Below are 6,014 nucleotides of genomic sequence, written 5' to 3'. Positions count from 1 at the left end.
CTGTTACGAAGGAAAACATCTTGCCTCGAAAGAGCGTCCACTATTGTATAGCACAGGGAACTCTGCTCAATGTTATGTGGCAGGCTGGATGGGAGGAGACTTTGGGGGAGAATGGATACATGTATATGTAGGGCTGAGTCCTTTTGCTGTGCACCTGAAACTATCACAACATTGTTAATTGGCTATACTCCAATCCAATACAAAATAAAAAGTTTTTAAAATAATAATAAAAAATAGGAAAAAAACAGTGTCCAGAGAAAATTTCTGAGGGAGATAATATAGCAAGTGATGGAACAGGGAAATCACCTCATGTTTAAGGAACTCTTTTTTAAAAAGTGAAGTGTGGGACTTCCCTGGTGGCGCAGTGGTTGGGAATCTGCCTGCCAATGCAGGGGACACGGGTTCGAGCCCTGCTCCGGGAAGATCCCACATGCCACGGAACAACTGAGCCCGTGTGCCACAACTACGGAAGCCCGTGCACCTAGAGCCCATGCTCTGCAACGAGAGAAGCCACCACAATTAGAAGCCCGCGCACCGCAACAAAGAGTAGCCCCAGGTCTCTGCAACTAGAGAAAGCCCGCGTACAGCAATGAAGACCCCATGCAGCCAAAAATAAATTAATTAATTAAAAATAAATAAATAAAAATAAAAAGTGAAGTATGACTCAACTTTTTTTTTGAAGGAGTTTAGTCCATTAATAAACAAATTAAAGCGAATTTCTCTTGGATGTGTACTAGGCTGAACCTGGACCCAGTTTGGAAGGTCTAGAGGGTGGTTTCCTGAATTCTGTCTCCCTAGTGACCATCACAGGACCTTGAGAAGCTTTAGAATGTGCAGGTGGCCTCCTGTGCAACGTCGTGGAATAGACTGCACATCACAGGGCAGACGCTGCACTTTTTTTTTCTTTTGGCCGCACCATGTGGCTTGTGGGATTTATTTCCCCAACCAGGGATCGAACCCAGGCCCTCTGGACCAGCAGGGAATTCCCCAGACTGCAGTTTTTCAGGTCCTAGCTATCTAGCACAGGATTAAAGTATTAGGGCAGCATTTAGAACTCAAAGATCTAGAAAGCAGTCATACAAGTATTTTCTTTTGAAACAGTCCTCTTATTCTACACAAAGTGATGACCGGGTATTACCTACACTGGTTTCTCAGCTCTCTAAAGGGGTTTTGTTGCAAAAGTCAGAGCAGTTGAGACCCTCAACCCTACCCCCAGTCCATTCTTCAGGGGTGGACGAAATAAATGTCCATCCAAAGTCGGACTCTAAAGTGAAAATTTGCTTTAATTTGTTCTCCAGAGCCCAGAATTTCACATGTCATGCATTGCTAAAAGGATTCACAGTGACTGAGGTGAGGCTGCCCAAAATGCTTTGCCGGGGGTGGGCAGGCTCGGAGGTGGGCAATGTAAAGCCAGAGACCTCCCCAACTGACACGTTCCCCAGAAGGACCTAGGAGACCCCCACTTTGCTAAAGCAAGGAGGGAATATGCCTTGAGATGAGCAAGGCTGAAAGTATGATCAAGGTTTCCCATCTTCGTGGCACACTTTATTAACACGGAATCCTTAAAGATGCTGTAGCCTAGCTCCCAGCTCCAGACATCCTGACTTAATTGGAACGGGTGCAGCCTGAGTATGAGGGATTTTAAAAGTTCCCCCAGAGGGAAGAGATATGGGAACAAATGTATATGTATAACTCATTCACTTTGTTATAAAGCAGAAACTAACACACCATTGTAAAGCAATTATACTCCAATAAAGATGTAAAAAAAAAAGTTCCCCCAGGTGATTCCAACCTGCAGTGAAGTTTGGGAACCACTGAAGTAGGAGATATTGTTACTGTGGTAACCATTTTGCAATATATGTCTATGAAATCAACATGTTATACACCTTAAGCCTACACAGCGTTGATGATTCCCTCAATAAAGCCAGAAAAAAAGAAAGAACTGCTTTGGGAGGTAACCATTAATGTGGAGGCTCGAGGCACAAGGTAGCTGGTGTTGCTATTAACCGAGATGGGCACTTTTTATTTTTTACACAATTTTCAAAGGTTACTTTCCACTTACACTTATTACAAAATATTGGCTAAATTCCCCCATGCTGTGCACTACCTCCTTGTAGCCTGTCTTACACCCAATAGTTTGTACCTCCTACTCCCCCACCACTCTATTACCCCTCCCCCTCCCCACTGGTAACCAGTGGCTTGTTGCCTATATCTGTGAGTCTGCTTCTTTTTTGTTATATTCACTCGTTTGTTGCATTTTTTTAAGATTCTGCATATAAGTGATAAAATACAGTATTTGTCTTTCTCTGACTTATTTCACTTAGCATAATGCCTCCAAGTCCATTCATGTTGCTGCAACTGGCAAAATGTTCCTTTTATGGCTGAGTAATATTCCATTGTATGTACGTACCACATCTTCTTTATCCATTCCTCTGTTGGTGGACACTTATGTTGCCTCCATATCTTGGTTATCGTGAATAGTGCTGCTATGACCGTTGAGGTGCAGGTATCTTTTCGAATTAAAGTTTTTGTTTTTTTCCAGATATATACCCAGGAGTGGACTTGTTGGGTCATATGGTAGTTTTATTTTTAGTTTTTTGAGAAACTTGCATACTGTTCTCCATAGGGGCTGCCCCAATTTACATTCCCACAACAGTGAATGAGGGTTCCCTTTCCTCCACACCCTGTCCAGCAGTTGTTACTTGTGGTCTTTCTGGTGATGGCCATTTTGGCAGATGTGAGGGGATAGCTCATTGCATTTTTAATTTGCATTTCCCTGGTGATTAGCAATGGTGAGAAGAGGGGCACTTTAGAATGTTGGAAAAGATTCATTTGATAACAAACAGGTATATATATTATGAGTTCACAGGACTCCAGGTGAGAGAGTTTTATGGAGAAAGTCAATTGAACAAACAACAGCAGCATCATTAGAGAGCGGTCAGTAAATGCCAGGTCTGGTAAAATGAGGACACACACACACATCATTGCTCTGGGACAACCAGGTGAGGGCTGTAGAGGTCCTGGGCACAGGTGTGCTAAGGGTACTGCAGCATCCTCACCTGTTAGGTGGGAAGGGGGCGGGGCATGCAGGTGCAGAAAGCAGCGGCTCCACATCTACCCTGGGTCTGGCCGTTTAGAGCCGTGGCAGCCAATGGACGGCAACAACGTCACCGGCCCAAGATTCCCCAAAGACCCATCACCACGTGGTTGCCAGTTGGGATCTGGTCTTGGAGCGAGGAGTGAACTTGGTGAGTAGTTTCTCCTGTCTTGTTCCTGGTACCTTTCTCTCCCCGTTTTTCTACATTCCTGGTTGGAACTGTTTGTTGCGCCCTGCTCTGTGCTCCCTCTCTCTCCATTTAGACTAGTCAGAGCCCAGAGACCAAAGATACCCTTAGACAGAAGGAAGTGTCCCATTTCCCCGCTTTGCTGAAAAGATCTACCCACAAAACATATCTGTTTGGGGTGTTTCGGTACAGCTCTCAATGCTTCCTAATCTCTAGGTCTAAAGTGCAGGACAGAATTGGGGTGCTCTGACTCAAAGGGTCGAGACCAGCTGATGTCTGGTCCACATCTTACAAGACTCCTTTTTTAATTCTGCTAATAATATGTTCACTATGGCTTACAGCCATCAAAGTGCTATATGGTCCTGAGGGTGTTTGTCAAGGGAGGAAACTGAGTTACAGGTGAGTTAAATGTGTTTGCCTGGGGTGCTAAGAGGTGACTCAATATTTGAAACGGGGTCTAACTTATGTCAAGCCCTGTAATCTTAACTGCTTCTGTGGGATCATTCAAGACACTTGTGCAGCAAATGAACCTATCTACTACAAAACAGAAGCAAACTCACAGACTTGCAGTTGCTGAGGGGGAAGGGGAAGGGGTGGGTTGGGAGTTTGGGGTTAGCAGGTGCAAACTATTACATATAGAATGGATAAACAACAAGGTCCTACTGTATAGCTCAGGGAACTATAGTCTACACCCTGGGACAAACCATAATGGGAAACAATATAAAAAAAGTATATATGTGTATAGCTGAATCACTTTGCTGTACAGCAGAAATTAACACAACATTGTGAATCAACTATACTTCAATAAAAAAATTTTTTTAAGATACCTGTGCAGAAAGGTGTTTCAGGAAAGAGTATAAAGGATAGAGACAAACACAGTTTTGGTGAGTCATTTGTTCCCAGAAAATAGCTTTGACCACCAGTCTTTTTTTCTTTTTGGCTGTGTTGGGTCTTTGTTGCTGTGCGTGCACGGGCTTTCTCTAGTTGTGGTGAGCAGGGGCTACTCTTCGTTGAGGTGTGTGGGTTTCTCACTGCAGTGGCTTCTCTTGTTGCAGAGCACGGGGTGCACAGGCTTCAGTAGTTGTGGTGCACAGACTTAAAGTTGCTCTGCAGCATGTGGGATCTTCCCAGACAGGGCTCGAACCCATGTCCCCTGCATTGGCAGGCAGATTCTTAATCACTGCGCCACCAGGGAAGTCCCTGACCACCAGTCTTAACTTACATCCCTACAACCTACAGTCCTGCTTCTATTGGAATAATGTCTTTGCCTTCTCACCAATCCTGCCTCGATTTTACAGCAGAAGGTGTCCGTCAGCCTATCCCACGTTAATCCTTCCACCTGGGCTCTCCTCCCATCAACTCACCTGTCTTTTGTGTTTGATGTATCAGTTCCCAGTCTGGGATGTATTGGAAGAGGTGGAGTGTTAGAATCAGATGCACAGGACAATGCTCTTTTCTAAAAGAGAGCAAGCTCTTCCACTTTACAGAACTTTACAGAACCTCTGATTTCAACTCTGTAAAGTGAGGACAATAATAATATTATTATTATAGTAATAATACAGTAATCGTTATATATTGATACTGTTTACAGAAAGTTTACCTGAGATGCTGCAAATCTCCTAAGAAGGGATTTAGATAAGTACTCATTTAATTTTTGTTTTTGTTTTTTTGCGGTACACGGGCCTCTCACTGTTGTGGCCTCTCCCATTGCGGAGCACAGGCTCCGGACGCGCAGGCTCCGGACGCGCAGGCTCCGGACGCGCAGGCTCAGTGGCCATGGCTCACGGGCCCAGCCACTCCGCGGAATGTGGGATTCTCCCAGACCGGGGCACGAACCCGCGTCCCCCGCATCGGCAGGCGGACTCCCAACCACTGCGCCACCAGGGAAGCCCTATTTATCCTTTTATTAGGAGGTTTTTTTACAGGGAAGAGCCAAAACTGACTACGTGTTGGATCTGTTTCTTTTACTTTAACCTTTGCTTCCTGTTGCCTTTGTTCACTAAAAGGATACTGTCTATACATAATGGCCTGCCTTGGGGAAACCTGCCCTCTGCCTGAAGGTTAAACCAAAGCGCCTTTGTTCAGGGAAACATCCCGACCCTGTTCGACCTGTGAATGGCTGCAAGAAAGAAGAAATTAACACATCCCCTCCCGGAGGCTGGCCATTCCAGGAGATATTTGCAAATCTTACGGCCTTTTTTACTTTACTTCCTCATCTCCTCCCCCTCTCTGTTCTATAAAAGAAGGGGGCATCCAAACCCTGATAAGATGGTTATTTGGAGACTTTAGTTTGCCACCTTCTCAGTCTGCCGGCTTTCTGAACACCTCGTCTCCAATTTATTGGCCTGTCATTTGGCGAGCAGAGCGAGCTTGGACTTGAGAGCAGTTTTATATTTTCTAGATACAAGTTCCAGATCAGATATTTTCAGATACTTATTAGTATACTTTTTTTTTAAGTAGTACCTTCCTTCATCTACCTTTAAATTTATTTATTTTATTTATTTTTGGCTGTGTTGGGTCTTTGTTGCTGCACGTGGGCTTTCTCTAGTTGCGATGAACAGGGGCTACTCTTTGTTGCGGTGCACGGGCTTCTCATTGCAGTGGCTTCTCTTGTTGTGGAGCAGGGGCTCTAGGCACGCAGGCTTCAGTAGTTGCAGCACGTGGGCTCAGTAGTTGTGGCTCGCTGGCTCTAGAGCGCAGGCTCAGTGGTTGTGGCACATGGACTCAGTT

Source organism: Pseudorca crassidens, chromosome 20, assembly GCF_039906515.1.
Source record: "Pseudorca crassidens isolate mPseCra1 chromosome 20, mPseCra1.hap1, whole genome shotgun sequence".
Lineage (NCBI taxonomy): Eukaryota > Metazoa > Chordata > Mammalia > Artiodactyla > Delphinidae > Pseudorca > Pseudorca crassidens.
Note: the sequence above shows the minus strand (reverse complement) of the source record.